This window comes from Bactrocera dorsalis, chromosome 5, assembly GCF_023373825.1.
Source record: "Bactrocera dorsalis isolate Fly_Bdor chromosome 5, ASM2337382v1, whole genome shotgun sequence".
In the NCBI taxonomy this organism is placed as follows: domain Eukaryota; kingdom Metazoa; phylum Arthropoda; class Insecta; order Diptera; family Tephritidae; genus Bactrocera; species Bactrocera dorsalis.
The window spans coordinates 11,994,158-12,017,087 of NC_064307.1; the positions used below are offsets into that span (position 1 = coordinate 11,994,158).

The 22,930-nt window shown below is 36.0% G+C and overlaps 1 protein-coding gene across 2 annotated transcripts in view; it reads right to left on the reverse strand.

Annotated features, from left to right (window-relative positions):
- The window catches only part of LOC105224484 (myosin-G heavy chain), a 315,288-nt gene that overhangs the window by 17,830 nt on the left and 274,528 nt on the right, over nucleotides 1-22,930 (reverse strand). The window lies entirely within an intron of this gene.

Here is a 22,930-nt window from a genome sequence, read left to right on the forward strand (position 1 = left end):
AGGGTGAGATACATTTGATATTCGATATTCGACTTTGAATCGAACATTTTGAGAAGGTAACGTTAAAAATTCTCAAAGTCCGCTCACTTGTCATAAATCATACTTAAGTAACTTTTAAATAACATTTTTCATATTTCAATGCCAGGGTTGCATTCTGCATACATAATTCCAAGGCAATTCATCTGTTATCCTTAGAATATTACCGAAAAAATTTATATTTCATATTAATATTATATTTTATTAATATTATTCCCTTGCTCTTATCATATTTTTTTATTTTTATTATGCCGATTTTAAATTATTTACCGCCACCCTAATACTCGTAGTTATAGGCGCATTGCGTTTATTTTTGTTTTTCAACACTTTTGTGTGAAAAGCTCTTCAGATCCTTTCAATTGTTATTGAACGACTTTCAAGTGCAACCAATGACAGCTTGAGGCTCGGCTTTTATGCTGCTCGTATTTACTCAAATACCGTTATGCTTTTGTTTTGTTTACTTTTGCCATGCAAGTGTAAACACACACTCCAACCTGTGAGGTGAATGAGTTTGCGAGAAAAAAATAACAACAGTTGAAAAAACAACAACAACAATAAATTGGCTGCAGGGTTGTATACTCGAGTAACGTGATTGTATGTGTGTGTATGTGCCTGTGAGGCCCACTTTCTATAAGCACAACGGCAAATATCGCAAGCTCTCATAGCAAAAATGTAGTTATTTACTTATGACTTTTGGTTTGACGTGTGTGTATGTATGTGTGCGTGTGTATTTGTGTGGTTTGAAGGATTTCGTTTCAAAACCTTGTCAAAATAGTCGCACAAAAGCAGTCAATTAGCTGACTGATGAAGCGAACGAAATGTTGAATGTGCGCGTCTATGTGTTTGCTAACTATTATTGGAAAATTCTTTGCAAGCGCTTGGCTGTTGTTTAGTAATACTAACTAAAGCTCAGAAGTATATTAATTTTTTATAACAAAAAATGTTGTATTGTTGGTAGAGTTTATTACAAAAAAATTTATACTTGGAAAATACTCGTATATAGGTAATCGAAAAAGTCTTTTCGTATTTCTAATCAAACATAAAATTATTTTGCTTATGTGACGGTCTTGGTCAAACTTTTCCATAATTTCACCGACTTTTTCAACGATAGGTCGACCAGAACGAGGTGCATCTTTCACATCGAAATTTCCAGAACGAAAGCGCGCGAACCATTGTTGTACTACGCGAACTGATACAGCATCGTTTTCGTGGACTTCACAAATTTCATTGTTGGCTTGCGTGGCATTCTTCCCTTTTTTATACAAACATTTCAAAACACAATGAATTTTTTCGTTGTTTTCACTCATTTTTGAACAGCTATAACTATTTTTCAACCTCCCCGAATATTTTTTTTTAATTTTAATATTTTTTTTTAATAAAAATATTTTTTGTTTTTTTTTGAATAAAAATAAAATTTTATTTTAATTTTTTTTTTTAATTTTCTATAATTTTTCAGCGCACCTATGCATTCCTTTTACAAACCAATTTTTCAAACATCGCAAGCGGTACTTGTTTCTGTAACCGCCAAAGGGTATGCTCTCATATGCATATAACAAAATAAACACACAAACAATGGTTGTAAATAAAAAAACAAAAACAAAAAATATGCTTTACAAATATTGATTGGAAATTTGCAAAACTCGACGCGAGTGTATTGTAGTATATACATGTAAATATGTTGTTTTTTTTCAAAAACAGGCGTGCAACAGCTCAATTATGTGTCTAACTTTTTGGCCGAATTTTTTGTTGCACAAATTTTGAAAAATATATTCCGCATGTAGCTGTGATGAACATCGCAATGATTGGAATTTTTCGCTTCGGCTATTCCTCTATCGTAGCGGTGCATGGCAAGTGACAAGCTTAATTGATAAAATGGAAAGTTTTTTAACTTATACAAAACTGGAAACAAGGCATGCGAAGGCAGTGCTAGATATGCGAGTGTAGTTTGTAAATATTTTTTGTTTGGAAGCGAATGTCAATATGTATTTTTTAGATACTGATTTTGTTCTCAAAACTTAGTAAAATGTGCATCTTAGAATCAACTCATTCGAATTCATTTAAATCAAATTTATTTGTACCAAACATTCTTTATATATATTAATTTATACTGCCGGGTGACAGCCTACTCTGACGACGTTGCCCCTATGGCTTAAGGAAAATGTGTAATTACCATCTGCGAGCTAACCGAAGGGTTGAGATATCGTAATATACAACAGGGTGGATAGAACCAACTTTGCCGTCAACGCAAGTAAAACTAAAAAGGTTTTATTTACTCGGAGGGATAAGCTTCCAGTCTTGCCTGTTGCCTATATAGTTATATATACTATATATGGCTCATCCAGCTTTTATGCAGGCCAAACATTGAGAAGGGACTAAGGGAGACATTTATTGCCATAGAGAAGCTATAGGGAAAAATGGAGCTTCCCACCAAATAAGGTCTTGTGGCTCTACGAAACTGCAGTCAAGCCATTAATATTCTGTGATGAAGCTTGAACGTGTCCCAAGACGGTATATGAAGGAGTCCGAAAAAGGATACGTCAAAATATCTCCTTCTTCAACTGCATTCCTGAAAACTTGCATCACTGGATTAGGAGAAGTCGCTGAAGAAGAAGCATTGTGAGCCTTTTCAGGATGAATGGTCCGAGGAAGAGTTTTCTATAAGGAGCTCTCCGTCAATCTTAGCTGTATGCTTCCAGATAACTGTAGTATTTTCCAGGCAAAAGTGGCTGCTATCAGGGTGTCGATAGACGTACTGCTACAAAGTGCAGCAAATGGAAATAGTGGCTCGCTAACTGTCCCCCTAAAGCTGGTAAATGAGTGTCTGTCTTAACTAGAAATAGCATCCAGCCACTTCATCATCAGATTCGTTTGTGCCTGATCAGAGCGGAATCGCTGGAAACTGCGAAGCCGATGAACTAACCAGAAGAAGCACCCTTGCCACGCATACATCGGAATGGGACAAAGCATTATCTCCATTATCATCTTGCGTTCTATTTCTAGACCCGGTCCTGTGCGAGCGCAAGATCTGTTTGGCTTAGAGTACAACACAGGAGATCTTCTGAATTACTTTCCTTTAGCAAAGTTCATCTTGCAACAAAATACAATTTATTACTTGACATTGTCCAATATGCGTTCCTGAGGTAAGGTTAGATATCTTGACGAACGCAAGTATCAAAGTTGTATGGAGGTGGGGACATGCAAGCTTTCACTTCCTTTCTCCTCCATTATTCAGGATTTGCAAAAACTGAGACTGACTGAGATCTCGGCAGTCATACCTTCGACGAACCAAGAGACATTGGCCGCTTCAATAAATTTGTGATAGGCTCAAAGCGCTTTGTCGATTAGTAAGGGTCCTATGGTCTAAGATGCCCAAGTAAGATCCCTGTCAGGATCGACTTTTTAACCTAACCTAAGTTATACTTGTGTGTTTTTTGTCTCGTAAAATTCAATTTTATCGAGCTATAAACTTTGTTTTTACAGAACTAACCTCAATCGATTGTAGGAAATTGTTATTTATTTTTGTCATTTCACTTGAATGCTTAACACTTTTTAATTTACACATTTTTTTAATATCTTGGAAGACATTCCAAAAGTTTTACTACAAAAATGCATGATGTAAAAGTAAAGTAGATAGTATACAAGCCTCGTTGTTGTTGTGTTTAAGCGAGTTTAGTTGTGCAGTTGTGCAGCTTGATTGCTTCCCTCATGAGATAGCAAATAATTTTCACACATTTGGTATAGCATATAGACGTACACACTGGAATAGATATATCTGCATGTGGCTGGTCAGAAAATAAATCAAAATAAAATGGTCAAATGAATTCAAAAGTAATTATAAAGCAAATATATTTGCAAAGCTGCTTGAGTAAAGTTGAAATACTGCTTTCAGTTTCATTTGAGCGTATGAGTTTTGTTTTTGTTGTATTGTCGAAAATGAAATAATCTAAAAATGTCACATTGACCTTTTCATACTAAAACAATAATTCAAGCTGCGAATTTCAATTTGGCGCTGCCAAATTGGCATAAACCCTAAATCAGTGTGACAGTTACAAGGACAATTAAATAGATTTTGAAAATGGAAATGAGTAGTTACAGTGAGTTGAGTTCATTGCAATGAGAGTGCCACTAAAATACCAAAATATCAGTGAACATGTAATAATTTTCATTGAAATGAGCACTGCATGGTTCGGTACTTGGCTAAGCAAAGAACGCCACCTTTTATAATTTTTTTGGGTTTTTTTTTTTAAGTGGAATGAAGTGGGGAAGTTTTGAAATGAACACTGAAAGGTTCAGTACTTCGCTAAGCACGGAACGCCACCTTTTATGTCTTTTGCAGTTTTTTGTAGTGACATAAAGTGGGAAAGTAAAATAGACCACAAAGAAGGGAATCTGTTGTCTTCAGTCAATTAAAATTAAACTTTGCACTAATAAATTCTATAAATTGAAAAAATAGTGTCAAAATGTCTAAGTATACTTATAAAGTCAATTTTAAGTGAGAATATTCTATTATCTGTGGATAAATCGCGCATTTTTAATTTTAGCATTGAAATGCATCCCACAAACTGCCATGGAAGCTGCAAAAGTACTGTTGCTTTTGTTCAGAAGACTGTCATAATTCCGGACCAATTTAATCCCAACATATTAGAGAGCTTCGTTATGCGCCGTCTATTGTCCAACGGCTTCCATGGAAAGTGCCATTACTCAGCAATGACGCGTGTTGTGTTTATGCGGCTTCATCGTATGTGGCCTGTGCTCACATCAGACCAATGATGATGGAGTGCACATGGAATTTCTATTCGGTAATCAAGCAATGGCTTACATATTATGACAGCTGATAATTAATTACAACCATAACTATTGTTTGTGCATACAAACACGGAGACAACGGTACATATGTACTCTTGTACATACCGTTATGCAAGCACAAATATTTGTCATAGCAGCAGAAATTGCTTAGCGCCCTGGGAAGGAGCCTGAATCACATACAGTGGGTTGAGTGTTGGGTGTTGGAGTAGTAAAGCTTTAGCGAGTGGGTGTCGATTGCCAAGAAATCAGTCCTCAACAAAACAAGCATGCTAATATTGTGTAATAATTCTAACCATGCATTTCGGGTGAGCGTGTTGTTGTGAGGAATTATGTTTGTAATTAAAAGCTTTGCTTGAAGTGGCTCATCATAAAATATCTTGTAAAATTGAGTGTTAAGTTTGAAATGTGGTTAGAAGATGCATATGTAATGTAGTGTGGTCCATCGGGGGTCTTTCAATATTTTTTTTGTCTATTTCCATGAATTTTTTTATAAACATTAATAGTTCGTTATTGTTTTATTTTTCAGATGGTTACAATAATAGAAATCGAGAAAACGATGTTTGTTCTCTCTCTGCTGCAAGGATTGATTGCTAACCTCAGAAATAGAGAGTTACTTGGAAGGAGGAGAAGTGATGCTTTGCGTCTGGCAAAAGGGTGGTGTGGTGGGTTTGAGTGGAACATCAACCCCACTAAGATGACCCTCGTCCAGTTCGCGAGACGTAGGTCACTGCCCGGGATTTGGGAACCTTATACTAGGAGGCAGAGAGTTAGAGATGAGCAACAAGGCCGAATATCTTAGTTTCACGCTGGATTCCACACTGCAGTAGAAGCAGCATGTTGATCAATCGACTGGCCGGAAAATCCTAGGGCTTCAAGCCAAGAATCGTTAGGTGGTAATACAACATGGTGTGCGTCAGGTAATCACGTATGAGGCGGAGTCTTAGACCTCAAAAGCTTCACACACTTCGATAGGACAGCAAGGCTGAACGGAATGCCTCTACTCTCGAGCTACTGCTAAGGGATAGCGCAATCAAGTGGTGCACTTACGGCTCGAAAGCGTCGAAGGAAATCAGTGCAGGAGTCGCAAGACCACGCACCAAGCTCTCAATACCTGTGGGATGTTTTCTGAGCAGTTTTCAGGCAGAAGTCTTTGCTATAAGTCGGAGCATAGAGATGAACTTCCAACGTAAATGTATTTCTGCAGTTATCCTCTTACAATGGAATGCAGATTTCCTTTACTCAGAAAAACGAAAATTTGTATTTTGTATTGTATATATTTCATCCGTAAGCATATTTTATTAACATTCTCCAGCAACAACAATAAAAAATGCGAGCGATTTTAAGAAAACCTCGGTAAATTTAAGGTAAGCAAACCAAATTCAGAGAAAACTGGCAAAGGCTTAAGCTGCTCATAAATACAAGCACAGCAAACACATACACATATGTGGCACCTCACACATACATGCATCGATATATGTTTTTGTGTGCTGCAATGCATTTGTCTTAAACTTTTGTTTGTTATTGCCTTTTGTGTTTATAATGCTTGGAAATTTGTTTGCATTTGTATGCAAGTAAATTACACCCAGAAATACACAATCAGCCGAGCAGTTATTCACCCAAATACATATGCGTGCTTATGCGACGTACTAATAACTTCGTACATGTGCATGTGTGTGTGTGCGGGATGATGTATGCGTCTTTTAAGTAGTTGATGTCATAAATCTAGCGGATTTTCTGAAGATATCTCATTTACTAGCACACTTAAGCGATGGCGCTCATATTTGTATCGCAGGCGCAAGTGTATTATATAAATTGTGTATTTCTGCACATATCTATACATACATACACGCATACATATGTATTTATGTATATATGTATTGTGCTAAAGCTTAGCTTGTGCGCGCTCCAGCGTTTGTGTTTGGACTTCTTGGCATGCATGCGCATATCCTTCCGGTGGAATCATGAGGCGTGCTGCTTTATGTTTCCGCCAGCAGCTGCATTGCTTTGCATACAGCGTGCGTCTTTATGGCATTTAAGGATTGGCTTAAGAGTTACTTTCAAATGGCGACAATAACTCTTAAATTCCTCTTCAACAGAAAATATGTTTATATTTTCAACATTTCAATATGAGACCCAAAACTAAAAAGTTTGGATGCTATGTGAATGTTGTACTAATTATTTATGGATTTCGAAAAAATTTCGAATTCGAAATAGAACAAAATTAGTTCGTATATAAGTTTGAATTTAAAAAATATTTTCATATATGTAAGTTTGTAGAGAAATTGAGGATCGTAAACTACAAGAGTATCAAAAAGTCGTACCGTCTTGATGAATCTCCGAATATGTTATTCCAAAAAACTTTACCGACAATTCAATACGCGTGCAAGACCATAAAATTAAAAGTTATCTGCTAATTTTGGTTGCCAGTGAAGATACGTTGTACTAATTTTTTACGGGTTTCGGTAATAAATTCGAACTCAAATATGCAAAGAACTATTTCAAAAATAAGTCCAAATTCCAAAATTAAAAAAATGTTTTCGTACGAATGGGAGATGTTAATCGAAAATTTCAAAAATATCAAAGAGTTCGAAAATTTGAATTCGAATATTCAAAAAACTATTTCGAAAATAAGTTCGAATTCGAAAATTAAAATAAATAGTTTTCATACGAATTTGAAATTTGATATAAATCGAAAATTTCAGGGGTATCAAAAAGTTGTTCCGCGTTAAAATTTGCTTTTAACGTAACTTCGAAACGTAACATAGAAAACTAGAGCTTAACTAAAGAAGAAAATTATCACTAGACGTGAAGATATGATTTACTAATTATTTATGGATTTCGAAAATAAAATCGAACTCGAAGATTCAAAAAGTTGTTTCGAAAATTAGTTCGAATTGAAGAAATATTTCCATACGAATTCGAAACGTAAATGAGAACCAAAAATTTGAAGAATACCAAAAAGTTGTAGCGCTTTAAAATTTAAACATAATGTATCTCCGAAACCTAACCTAAAAGTCGATAAACTAGAACTAACCTCGAAAAATTACGCGCACTAGTAAATATTGCATATTCGAATCAGTTTTACGTGCTCATAAGAAGTTGGATTGTTAATTTTTTTCATCTGCTTTGTATAATTAGTTCTACAATACCTAATAATTAAGGGTTTATTGGATAAATCGGGATAAACAAAAGTGTTAATAAATTGAAATTTAATAACGAGCCTCTCTTGGCCATTAAATTTTGGGAAAAAAAGTTTCTTTATTTAATAATATAGCAATTCTGTTTCTTCCTATATTTTTTCCTATTGAAGAAACACTGAAACTCTTTGAAACTTTCTAAGAATTCTAGAAATGTGTTTGAAATCTAAATCTAAAGTGAATCTTCGCTTTCAGCTATCACTGACTATATTAAATATAACATATAAGCAGTTTATGGTTTCCCATTGAAATATTTCCACTAAAGAGTGTTATTCTAGCAAAATATGAACATAGTAAAGGGTTTCTCAATACGAATCGGTTGATGAACGACCAAATTTGAGCCGGATCAGCTTTGACATTTTTGACCCTTCATTCATCAAACGCATCATTACTGGAGATGAGACCCCCTCTTTATGAATATGACGTTTTAACTGTGAAAGAATTTAGCATTTGTCGCTTTAAAATTCAGCCGAATTCGAATATGCGAAAAATATTTCGAAAATAAATTCGAATTCGAAATTAAAAAAAAATATTTTCATACGAATTTGAAAAGTAAATCAAAAATTTCAAAAGTATCAAAAAGTTCGAAAATTTGAATTCGAATATTCATGATTCGAATATTCATAGATTAAAAGTTTCCTAATAAAACACAAAATATGGCATCAAAACGAGAAACCCACTACCAAAAGCATACGCTTCGTCCACTGAAGTTGGCTGAAACTAACAAACAACTCTTCCGTTCATGATGTTCGCAAGTGAGGGCAAAGTGATTGAGGGCGGATTCACTTAATAACACAATTCATCTCAAGGAAATGCCTTTACAAAACTACTTTGGTCCAAAAGTGTTGTGTTTGCTATGTGCTTGTGCGTGGAGAAGTGTGATGAAATAAAAATATAATAAAGAAACATATTTCCACATATTTTTGCAGCAGCAGCAGCAGCCAGTGAAATAATAAACATAAATATATATTTTTATGCAGCGAAATTCAAAAGACAAACAATATTATATATATGTAAGTATTCGTAATCCTCTGGCCACGCACACACGTACGCACAAGCACAATGTTGTGCACACTCATACGCCATGGTGGATGGGAAAAGTAATTTCGACACAACCACCTAAACCGCATTTGTCGCCTGGACTACCCGCAGTCGTCGACCACAATGCGCATTTAAATATGAGTAGGAAATTCCATGAATTATTTGAACCACGTACAATATTAATAATTCCTGTCAACATTTGGTCCAAATCGTCATCTATGCTATGCGTGCTCCGACGACGAGTGTTGGCGAAAAAACGTTTTTTTTTTGCTGTTGTTTGTGTACTATACTTATAGCTACATATAAGGTTATTGCTGTCTATTTTCGGTTAACTGGTATGCGTGTATGTGTATATGTATGTATGTATTATATGTATATCTGCATGTGTAAGTAAACACACACACACACACATTGCTGTGTGGATAAAAAAAGCGCTCGCTCATGACACGATAACTTCGCATAAATGAGCTTGTTATTTGCTTCTGATTTCGAGGGCGTTAATGCATATGTGTTGCTGGGTAAACAATACCAACGCACGTATGAACTTTCATATTTGGACCAAGATAATTTTTAACAGATAAATGCCGCAGTTTCGTCGTAAACAATCGTGGGTAAATAATGTCAAACGTCAGCGTTGGCTTTTCTCCATTTCATTGGCAGTGTATTAAAGGTGTCGCTAGGGACTTTGAGTTATAGCATTGATGTCAAAAACAGGCAATACTCGTATTAATGTATTACTTGAATTCAAGGGAAATTTACTTTGGAAAACTGAGTTGATCGTTTGAACTTTCATAAAATTTTCCTTTGAAGTTGGCTTCTTAACTACTACAATGCATTTCCGCCATCAATCATCGTTCAAAGCCATCAAAAAGTGCTTCCAAGAAATATATTGAACAAGCTTTGCATACATTCACTCAGCAGTGACTAGGTTCTGGGGGTGGCAAGTTTTAGTTGTTTGTAGCTTTCCTGGAATTTAATATGTTAGCTTAACTTTAGTTGGCGTGTTTCTCTCGCGTGTTTTTATCAAACGTAAATAATGTACATTTTAGTGTTCCACAAGTCCACGTTCAAGTTCCACGTGTTCCACAAGTTTATAATTTCACCCTCAAACTGCTGTTTATACCATTTGTCACTTCATCTTCGCAAAATATATGGGTTCCCTCTTTTTATGCACACCCAGTACTGCGCTATTTACATACCGACCTGGAGAGCATGAAGCTATTCGAACAAGATACTCAAACCAGTCAAGTCGTTGAATTTCATATTTCTGAATTATGTTGAATTGCCCTATTTAATCTGAAGAACTTAGTATTTATTAGCAATACTGATTTCTCAACTGATTTCAAAGCTTTCTCCTCTTTCGTTCTCTGGGCTGGGAGACTAAAAGTGTGTATAGTTAGGGAGTCATAATCCACATATTTGGTAGAAAGAAGTCTTTAATTTTTCCACAGCTTTGAAAAGATGCGTTCGGATCAAGTTATAGTTAGTTAAGACAAGATTTCGTTCTAGAAAAAGGCACAGACAGTTCTGGTAGTGCTTGTCTTTGTCTTATTTGAGCATATGACAAATATGGGAACCAGCGAAGAAAAAATTCGTGCCATGTTACAGTCTTTCTTCAATAGAGGCCAAGGCGCAAACCGGGCGGCTGTAAATTCGAAAAGCGTTTATGATCCCAGACTGAACAATCAATTATTCGCAGTTTTTTTTAAGCAAAAATTGTTGTGATGGAATCGCGAAAAGTCGAGGAAAGTGGTGATCAAATCTAGATTGACGAAGTTTTTGCTATGTTTGTTGGGACAGCACGCAGGGAATCATGTACCATGGGCTACTTTGGTACGGCAAAATTCTTACTTCGGTTTTGTATTGTCAACAATTCGACTGTTGGAAAGAAACAGTCGTTCAGAAGTGCCGAGCTCTGACCAGTAGATGTGTACCTGTGATCCAACAAGACAACGCCAAGCCACACAAATCGTTAGTGACCCGTCTCTAAGAGCGTGGTCGGTCGGATGTTATTATGCATCCATCATATAATACCCTGCATCAAGTAATTACTACCATCGGTCACTGTGTGAGCTATAGAACTGAAACTAAGAGGAAATACTTTCCTGGCAATAGTAATTTTGTGTATCAAAAATGGGTTGAATGGGGCCTATGCTTCTTTGTGCCCCCCTTTTACCTAATATAAAGATTTTCGAACTTCTTGGTGATTTTTTGCTAGATAAATTAGTCAATATCTGAGTTATTGGAATGAAAATTGCAGAACATATTTTACTCATATATCTTTGTGATTAATATAGACTTAATTGGGCGAAAACTTGGCCATTATAAGTATTAACAGGATTTTCGAGCATCCACTTGTCTTTGCTTCAAATGATTGCAAATTGTATGTCAGGTACCTTAACGAAAACCAGGGAAATGTTTTGAGTATGTGGCATACTAGTAGTACGTGGGATGAGCAAAAATAGATAAATTCGCGTCGATACTAGCTCAAATCTTATGCCGAATAGGTCGGCTAGTTATACAAGGTATGACAATTAAGTAATGAGACTGTTTCCATAAAAACCGTATATTTAAAAATTATTCTACAACTCTGCCGTCCCCTTCAAAGTAGTCCCTCTGGGCAGCTATACGGCGATTCCATGCTTCGTAACATTTCTGGAACGCTTCGACTGGGATGTCCGCGAGTACCCTCGTCACGGCCGCCTAGATGTCCGTAATCGACTCAAAATGTATTCCGGATGGCCCATGCCGGAAAAAGAGAAAGGGAATTTCAAGGTCACAGATTTACCACAAGCTTGGCAATAAAATCAGTCTCATTACTTAATTGTCAAACCTCGTACATGTAAAATATAAAATACCTTTGACTTCGAGCCTGTGGTTGACATTTTACACTTTAAGGTGTTTCCCTAACATTGATGCCTCCAAGTTGCAGGAGTATAAAATGTTCGGTTGTACCGGAAATTAGTCCTTCCTTACTAGTTTATATAGAATTTATAGTGAAACAGTATCGGATTTCTCGCCAGCAGCTTAGAACCATCGAACATATATACATACAAGTATTTAGTGTTAATAACATTGTCTGCAAGAGACAAGTACTTCGCAACAATACGTTGCTGTTCATAGCTTGATTTCTATAGGTTTGTGTATATATCTTCATTTTGGAATTTCGACAATTAACACCACACTAATTAGAAAGCCACTTTGAATATTCTGCGAAATTATGGAAGCAACACTTACGGCTTTGTAGCTTTGTTCTGTTAGGCTAAATCATTGACTGTCACGAAAATAGCTTCGAAATAATAGCAATGTGTGCCGCATATTTTATATACATATATATGATTTTGTATATATTATACATAATGTAAGCATATTTATGCTAATATGTCTATTGAGTGTCGCTTTATGGCACTTAAGACTGCTTAAGGCTAAATTCAATGCCCACAAATACTAATATTGAACAAACGCAACGCTTCAATGTTTGCATACATATTATAAATACATATATGCTTGCTTGTATGTGTGCGCTGTTATGGAAAATTTGCTTGAAATTAATTAAAACCACTTGAGCGTTTCGAAAATCACTACAAGAAGCCAAGAAATTGAGTGATTTCGAATACAAGTATCCGAGTGTGCTTGTGCGTGTGTGTGTGGAGATTAGTTTGAAGAGCGCTCACAAATACTTGCTTTGGCAGATATCATACATAGACTTATTATATGCGTCAGTGTGTGTGTTTAAGTGCAATGTGTTGAGGTGATCTTCATGTAAATTTGCTTATAATATTTTAGTTTGACATAATAAAGTTACCCACGCGTGTATGTGTGCGTGACAGACGATTGTTGAGCGTCTTGTAAGCTGCTTTGTTAGCTTGTTTCCCCCATGCTTGTTGTTGTTATTGTAGTTTACAAGTAAGTGTACGCCATTGTTTGTTTTGTGTGCAAGGAGTTGCTTTCGTTGTTCGGTGTAAGTGCTTTAAATAAAAACAATGCTTGACCTAAAATGTGTGAAATCGGGCGAGACGTGCCGATGTCTGTTTGTTGTAATAGCCGTGGCATGCATATGCATCTTTACAACTCACACATAGCTGCTTATATACGGACGCATATACATATGTATGTGCTTATGCAAGTGTTTGTCACTACAACAAAAGCATTTGTGTTTTTGGAGTACTTAGGCGTGTATTTGACATACTTATATACATGTATATGTGTATGTGTGTGTGAGTGTGACAATTTATGCGCATAAAAGTGTTTAGAGATATTGCTTACAATGAAAACACACAGACACACACATTTATGCCGTGCTATGTGAGCCTTGCGCTTTATCTATACACATACACACACATGCACGCACACTTATACTCATTTACATATACATTTAAGCACATTTGTGCAGCTGCGACAATTTCCATTGTTTGCGGCTGTAATTTTCCACTTCAATTGCAGGCCGGCAAGTTGTAAACAATGAATGTAGTAGTCCCATTCCACGCCGTGCGCATATTATTGTATTATGTTGCACATGTTTGTGTTGTTGCTACTTAGTTGTTGCAAGTGTTGCCATTATAACACGATTTTATTTTATTTCATTTTATTACACGCGAATTTACAAATACATATATGCAGTTGTGTAATGGTGTTTGTGTGGCTGTTATATGTGTTGCATGGTTACAAGCACAAAGCTGCATATATAACGGGTGCTTTTGAAGCTGAACAATTTTTATTTGTAACAAAATATCAAAAAATTGTCAAACAAATTATATTTCTTTTTCGAAAATTTTTTCAAAATTGGTATTTGAGCTTATAAGGACTATAATTTCAATGCTGTTTTCAGCATACCCTTAACTCGGTCTCAATAAAGACTACTAACTAGTCAGTTGGAGCTAGTTCAAAAGCATAAACAATTAACTCGACATAATTCTAAAGAAAATTGCTAAAGGTGTGATATCACATGACCTCTTAATAGCCCGTTATCGTGACATATGTCGGTCATAAAAATTTTATCTCAAAAATTTTTCAAGAAGCACCCTATATATGCATATACAGATATTTATATATATGCCAATAAATTTACAAATATAAATTGTTAGGACTCTGACAATTTTATTAAATTAGATTGCATAATTTCAAATAAAAATATAATTTGAGGATTTTATGCGCCTAAACGTAGGCTAATGTTTTTGAAATACTTCAATTCAGCTACGATAAAATATTTTGAAAGTATTTAACACAAGAGAAAACGTTAACTTCGGTAGCACCGCAGCAATAATATCCTTCACAAATAAAAAAAAATTATAAATGAACTTAATTTTCGATCAGTTTGTATGGCAGCTAATAGTGAATCGATTCAAACAGTTTTATACGGAGACTATATCACTGCTTTGGAAAAAAATTCAAGCCGTATTTCATGAAGTTATCTCACCTAATAAAGAAGTTTTCCATACAAGCACTTGATTCCGATCGAACAGCTTGTTTGGCAGCTATGTGCTATACGAGGAATGACAATTAAGTAATGAGACTGATTCCATAAAAACCGTATATTTGAAAATTATTCTACAACTCTGCCATTCCCTTCAAAGTAGTCATCGTAATGATCTGATCTTCACCATTTCTTTGGAGATAATAACGTTGCCTCATATAATAATAATCCGTGCAAAATTTCGTGAAGCTATGTTTTCTAATAAAAAAGTTTACCATACAATGACTGAATTTAGTTCTTTCAGTTTGTATGAAAGCTGTATGCTACAGTCCTAAAATATTTTTGCTTCCGACAACTGAATAGCTCCTTAGTGAGGAAGAGACGTGTGCAAAATTTCAGGTGGATATCTCAAAAAATTATTCAAATAGTTCGTGTATATGCAGGGGAATAGTAAGACAATGTGTGTTTCGACTAGATTTGTTTAGCAGCAAGAATCTTCTTACATAAAAATGCTTAAAGCAACAATATCTCGACCAATCTTGAAGAAAAACTTTTCAATTTTGATTTTAAATATTGGTCTGGAATAAGTGCCTAGTGGAATTAGAGAGGAAGAACCCCAACTAATTCATCATAAATCAAGTAAGTTCTGTGAAAAATCTTCAAATAAAATCCTCTGCATCACCGTCATCACAGTCATCTCAAAAATCTTTTCAATATTATTTTTTTGCTTCCCCCCCTTCATGTCTTCCGAAGACCGTTTAACCGGAATTCTTCGAAAAGAAGTCTAACGAGCTAAATGCGCTTAGCAATTCCTTTTTATTTGGTCTGGCCAAGCTTACACTCACGCCCAAACAACCACAAACCCACAAATGCAGTTAGTGTCTTCTTTGTTGTTGCGCGCCTATAAGTTCTGTGTGGGCTTGTGTGGCCTCACTTCGCGTTAACATGTTGTTGTAGCTGCATTGACAAACGCTGAGCTATGCTAGGCAAGAGATTATCCCATCACGCATCGCCTTTGTGGCAAATATTGTGGCACAAGAAGAAAAAGTGTAGAACCAACGACAAAAACACCACCAGTAGCAACAACAACAATATTTAAAACTGATTAAGTTGTGGTTGTTGGGCGTTATTTATACCCAATGCTTGTTAGCAACTGATAGATCAAGTTCAATATGTTGAAGACGTTTTTGTAAAATAACTGTAAAAAAAGGGAAAAATTAATTTTGAAATGTCTACTTGTAAGTGTATCGTACATAACATTTAAATAACCCAAAAGAAATTTACAATAATTTAGAGGAAATTATATAAAAAATGTTTTATATAAAAAATAAACAAAAATTTTTTTAATCATAATTTTTTCTTTCATTCTAATTGATAAATATAAGACTATCCAAAACTATAACCAAAACTGTACCTGAAACTTTAACCAAAACTATAACCAAAACTATAACCCAAACTATAACCAAAACTATTACGAAAATTATAACCAAAACTATAACCAATATTATAACCAAAACTATAATCAAAACTATTACGAAAATTATAACCAAAACTATAACCAAAACTATTACGAAAATTATAACCAAAACTATAACCAAAACTATAACCAAAATTATAACCAAAACTATAACCAAGACAATTACGAAAACTATAACCAAAAACTAAACAAAATTATATCCAAAACTATAACCAAAACTATAACCAAAATTATAACCAAAACTATAACCAAAACTATACCCGAAACTATAACCAAAACATAACCAAAACTATAACCTAAACTACTAATACACACTTCTATTTTCCTCCACTTCTTCTTAGCACACACTAATCCAAAATCCATTTGAACGTGCCACATCCATTCATTCGCTGGGTATAAAACGCATACTACCCACTTTGCGAAGAGACCAAATGGGCGTGTGCCACCGTAGCAAAGTATTCTACGAAAGCAAAACCGTCGCTTTGTACTCGTGCGGCTTTAGCTTAAATGCGGCCTTTAGGTTGGCACAATGCAATGCGCTTTAGAGATAATAAAGGATTTTGTGGTTGTAAGCAAATTTTCGCCGAGCACTCAAGGCGACGCAGCGTTAAGCGCAGCCCCCAATGCACGCGCACACACACGCACTTGTTGAAATACTTATAAGTGAATTTGTTAGCAAACAAAGGCTCTGGCCCAGAAAAAAAGCAAACACATAATAATAATTGCAGGATCTTCAAGATTAAAGTATAATATGTATGCGCGTAATCAGCATGTGTGCATAATCTTTATGTAATCAGTTGCATGTAAAGCTGATGCTTGGTGTTTGATAACCTATAACTTTCTTTGCTTTTATCCACTTTGTCTTTTCGTGCACTTTGACTGGTGACTTGGTGGTTTATGTAAACTATTTGTATGAGACTGAGTCGGAGAATGGAAAAATATTTGAAAATGTTAAAATATAGTTAGCTGTAGTAATTTGATATAATTCGGTTGGAAAGTCATCTATTTAGTAAATATCTTACTTTTTTGAAATTCCATTATTTCACTTAAACATGTTTGTTTTATTACTAGTGACTTTATGTATACTGTCTTAACAAATACAAGAACAAATTGCTTTTTATTCAAAAGTTTGTAAGTTATTGCAGAAAATGTTTGAGTAAGTCTCATGTATAGCTTCGAATTCTAGTTGTTTTATAATCGCTACTGTTCTGCTTGCTATGCTTCATCTTTGCCCTAATCGCCTAAAACAATGTCCATCTCGAAGCAACAAAAATGTATGTGTGGAGTTAAGCTCGGAATTTGTGCGACTGTCTTAATAAAATAAATATAAAACATTTTTTATACAAGTTCGATTATACTAGTTTAAGAAGGCTATACCAGTTTTGCTTATTCGATTCACCACGCTAGAAGTGTGCTATCAGGTCCAGTTTCAAACTTCTAACTAAGCAATGCCTATTAATTTGCAAGATGGAAAGGGTTTCTCCAAATGTTTGTGACAATTTTTGACAACGAAGAGTGCTTCTTTAATTTGTCAATGACATGGCCAACTTTCTCTATGTGAACACTCTCCAGAGCGGCGTCTTTGGATCTTCGAACAACTGTTGACTCTGGAATCAACGTCTCTGAAGTCGAAATCGACGGGTTGCCATTCGAAGCAAACATTCTGCAACGTAAATACGGAACTGCAGTTGATCCAATGATTCTTTTTTTTGTGTCATACATCTTTCGGTGGGTGTGTGATATTCCTTTAAAATTTGACGAAAGCACAATGAGTTTTTCAAACGTTCACCATTGCGGCATCCAATCCAATTGTTATTTACTGGCCTATACCACTTTTTTGACTTCAACACGAAATCAATTATTGATCATGGTATTATCGAAGAGATCAATGCCATCCATTCGATTATTGTACAACCATAATATTTCTTGCCCTCTTTCCATATTTTGACACGATGCTTTGGTTCAATTGCTTCCTGATTCGATGCCATGGATCAAGATAGAAGTTCCATCTGGCTATTAGCACATTATTGTTTCGATCAAATATGTAGTCTAAATCCAAGTATTTGAAGCCAAATCGAATGGGCGTTTTTGCCTTTCTACTCATTGATAGATAGATTTGTGGTGAGAGTATGTCAGACTGCATGAATTTTTCATTCAAAACGAATATTCCACATGGTCACTTTAGCGAAATTATCCCTGGCATCAATTGTGTGATTATCGTACTCTTTCGCTTTTTATACTCTCGCAACAAAGTTGCTAAAGAGAGTATTATAGTTTTGTTCACATAACGGTTGTTTGTAAGTCCTAAAACTAAAAAGAGTCGATATAGGGTTATTATATACCAAAGTGATCAGGGTGACGAGTAGAGTTGAAATCCGGATGTCTGTCTGTCCGTCCGTCCGTCGTCTGTCCCCCCGTCCGTCTGTCCGTGCAAGCTGTAACTTGAGTAAAAATTGAGATATCATGATAAAACTTGGTACACGTATTTCTTGGCTCCATAGGAAGGTTAAGTTCAAAGATGGGCAAAATCGGCCCACTGCCACGCCCACAAAATGGCGGAAACCGAAGACCTATAAAGTGTCATAAGCCATAAATAAAGATATTAAAGTGAAATTTGGCACAAACCATCGCATTAGGGAGGGGCAATATTTAATATAATTTTTTTTTGGAAAAGTGGGCGTGGCCCCGCCCCCATACTAAGTTTTTTTGGTGACATATCTCGGAAACTACTATAGCTATGTCAACCAAACTCTACAGAGTCGTTTCCTTCAGGCATTTCCATATACAGTTTTTTAAAAATGGAAGAAAAATCGGATAAAAATCCACGCCCACCTCCCATACAAAGGTTATGTTGAAAAATCACTAAAAGTGCGTAACCGACTAACAAAAAAATGTCAGAAACACTAAATTTTACGGAAAAAATGGCAGAAGGAAGCTGCACCCAGGCTTTTTTTTAAAAATTTGAAAATGGGCGTGGCGTCGCCCACTTATGGACCAAAAACCATATCTCAGGGAAATACTCGACCGATCTCAATGAAAAATTTGGTATATAATCGGTTCACAACCACGCCTTCTTTCGATATACGCTATTTGAATTCCATCTGATTCCTTCTCTGTATAATACAATATATACAATTATGAACCAAATAAACAAATATGTAAATTGACGGATAATGAAATCTCGATTATCACTTTATCTTGCGAGAGTATAAAATGTTCGGTGACACCCGAACTTAGTCCTTCCTTACTTGTTAATGTTTTGAGTTATTATTGAATATGAATCGTTTAAATTTTAAGGCAAGAAGAAATCATTGAGAATATATCTAATAACTCTGAATTATTACTCAATGATAAACCTATATAAAGGTGTTCTAAAAATAATCCTTATAATGTGAGACCTTCTGAAAATGTGAATAATATTTATTTTGATAAATATCTAACGATTTTCGCCCAAAATAGCTTTACTTTATTTAGTAATGAACGACAAGCGGTAAGATTTGTCTCTGAGGGCTAAATTGAATTGTTACATCGAAAGCTTGCCTCATGCGAGCCGTCCATACATATTTGCTAATGACGATAGCTTCAAAAAAGTTAAGTAAATAGTGCGCGAAAATCTATTCAATATCCCCCCCCCTTCCATGTTTGTGTTGGTATACGGGTTAGTATCCTTCGAAAACACCTGAATCTTTTACCAAGGCGTTGTCGTGCAGGGGTCGCATCAGAACATCAGAAAGCGCATATTTTACAAGTGAGAGGCGTAGATTGTGTGTATGACGTCGAAATTGCACCCACAAATCCGTTGAAACGAAAGTAAAAAAAAATACAAAATCTGAGATCGCGGTTTGTAATCCCCATCTCAGCATTAGCGTGCTTGTATTGGCTCAGGAGCTTACATATTTGGAAGGCGATTAAGAAAATTTGTTTTAAAATTTATGGAAATGTAACTTTTCTTATCAGTCCGGATCAAATTTGAGCTGATGTAGTCATACACTAAAAGCTGGTTTTCTGTGCAGTCACCGTGCCCAGAAAAAAAAAAAGAAAATAAAACAGGAGAAAGACAGGCTACTGTAACTTTCGAAAATGTATTTATTTACTTCATACACAAAAGTTTTTCCAAGCAAACGCATATTTGGCAGATGAAACTTGAAATTTTGCTGCACTTAAATGCATGTTTGGTATACATCATATGTTATGTTATATAGTAAGCATATACATATGTATATATATTTATACACTATTTTCGACAATGTTTCTAAGTTTATTACAAGTTGATAAACTTTGTAAACTCTGTTCACGCATACAAACATAAACTCCAAAATCTTGGACCTTGCACAGCCGACGGCAGTAAATTTAACGCACGCTGAACAAGTCTACTAATACATACATACTCACATACATACTCATATAAGCGAGTTAAAAAGAATGCTCGTGCAAGCTTATCACGCTTACACCGGATGTTTGCCATTGTCGGGCATATTTTATAAGTACAAGAACACATACATACAACTCAGCAGCATGTGTGTCGTAGGTACAGCACAGTTGCAGTAGCAACATAACGCTGCTTGCAGAAGATGTGCCGCAAACATGCAATGCAGTTATATTTACAAGATAAACGCCAACACTTCGTGATATCATGAATTTTATATGATTGTGTGAAAATGCGCTGAGGTCTGAGCGAAAAAAGTAAAAGCAAAGCGTCAGTTGATGGTGGTGCTGCTGGTGAAACCGGAAAGGCTGCAGCAAACAGGAAGTAAATCAATTACTGCAATGCTGAAGCGTGCAAAGCACGAAGCGTGTGAAAGTATGTGATGGTGTGGTTTTTTGTGTTGTTTTTGTGCTTTTTCTGGTTTTTCATATTTTTTTCTGGTTTTTCTTTTTTTTCTGGGTTTTTGTATTTTTTTGCATTTTTTCTGGTTTTTTATATTTTTTTGTGGCTTGCCAGCAACTCATATGTATTTTTTTGAAATTCGTAAATTTTTAAATTGAGCTAATGTGAGTGCTTAAGCGTGGCAACGCTGGCATATGCTTGCTTTATGCCCGTGGTCAGCTTAAAATTGAACGTCACACAGCCGTAAGTGTGTTTATTGCCGTCGGAGCTTGCTTGTAGGCGCCGTCATGGGAGTACAGCAGGGCGTATGAGTAACCAAACACTGCATTACGAGTACCATTGCTTATAAGCAAGCACAACAACAATTTTTGAAATATTTATAACTTAGCGGTGATTTACACTACCCGCCTACATGCATGTTTCGGTGTGTGCGTGTATGTGTGCAGGAGCGCGCAAATATGCTGCATGTCACGTGTAATTTACGTAATGCCGCCACGGGCACAGTCGAAAGTGCCAACAATTACCGGAAATCGCATTTCTCATGGCTGTGGCTACTATTGCTACGGCAATTACTGCTATTCGCGCCACATACCACTTTGTTACACACACACACACTTGCCGCCCGCCCTAAGTCTTACACGCTGCACTTATGTGCACACACACACACATACAAACATTTAGTTGTGTCCACATGCAATTTCTTGCCTTGTCTTATATGTATGTGTGTGTATGTATGGGCGTGCGCGCGTGTTTGTGGCTACTTTATGTGCACACCTTTCGTATTGGAATTGTTTACCGTTGGCATTGCGATGCGTTTGCAAAGCAAAATTTGCGTCATCGTCAATTTAACAGCTGCGACGGCATGCAGTGGTTGGCATTAGAACAACAACAACAACAAGCAATACGACAAATGCTACATTTGAGTGCCGTGTGTGCGGTGGCAGGTACAACTCATTGCCACACAAGGTTGCATGCGAATTGGCCATTAATGTTATTTTGCTCGAACAAAGCTGCTGTTGGCTGGCAGGTGTGCACGAATAGCGGTGCAAAATGCGCTAAGTAAAAACAGCAACAATAGCAAAAACAAGTGTGCGATCGAAAATGCGCTGCATGGTATTGCCGTGTTGCAGTGTTGCACATCGTTTGTCGTCGTGTTGCACGCCCGCGTTTGCATGACATGTCAGTTTGCGAGTTTATTGGAATCTGCAGGCGACATTTGCGGCATTTCACATACGTTTTGCCGACTTCCGTCGCCATCGCCGTCGACATTTGATAAAGTAGTTGCATTGCTTGTGATTTTAAAAATAATGCCAAGAATGAAAGACTTGTGTGTACATTTGTTTGTATGTATGTATGTGTGTTATTCCGAATATATATAAATTTAACGCTGTAAATTTTTGTGCGAACTCACTTCGAGTACTTAAAAACTTTATTGCGGTCGTATTGTGGAGCATTTGCTGTTATTAAAATAGTTTCGATGCGTTTATTTGCAAGCTTTTTTATTGAAAAAGTTGCGTATACGCCATGCTGCCGCATGCGTGCGGTCAAATTGCTTGTGGTTTGTGTGTGTGTGCTCTTGGCGTCATTAGAAGTAGGCCAGTGCATAAAATTGAAGGTTGCATTTGCGAGTACTCACTTTTTTTATGTATTCACTGTCGCACTTTATGAGCTCGGCACTGGTGAGCACACACAATAACCAGTAATAAAACGAGCTAGTTGCCTCTATGAAGTTCCTGAATTCTAGTAATTCTGTGGCTCTTCATTTTTTACCACAAATTACCATTTTAAAGTGCTTAAAAAGCATTGTCTCATTAAATTTTTGCTCAGATTGGCTGTTGGATCGTCTGCACAACGGTGCGTATGAGTTACATTTATTTTTGGCTATTTTATTATATTACTTCCGGAAGTCTGAACAACGAGATAGTGCGAAATGATGTCCAAAATATTTCAATTAGAACTTAGGTATACAAAAAATCTCATTCAACAAGGCTTCAACTTCTGGTTGAGCGGACGCTCATTTAGGGGTTCTTATAGGGATTTAAATAGGTGATGGAAAGGTGGTTCGCCTTTATTTTGGTGTTTGATTTTAGAAAAAAATTAAATGAAGTAAAAAAAGTAGATACACAGTCTGT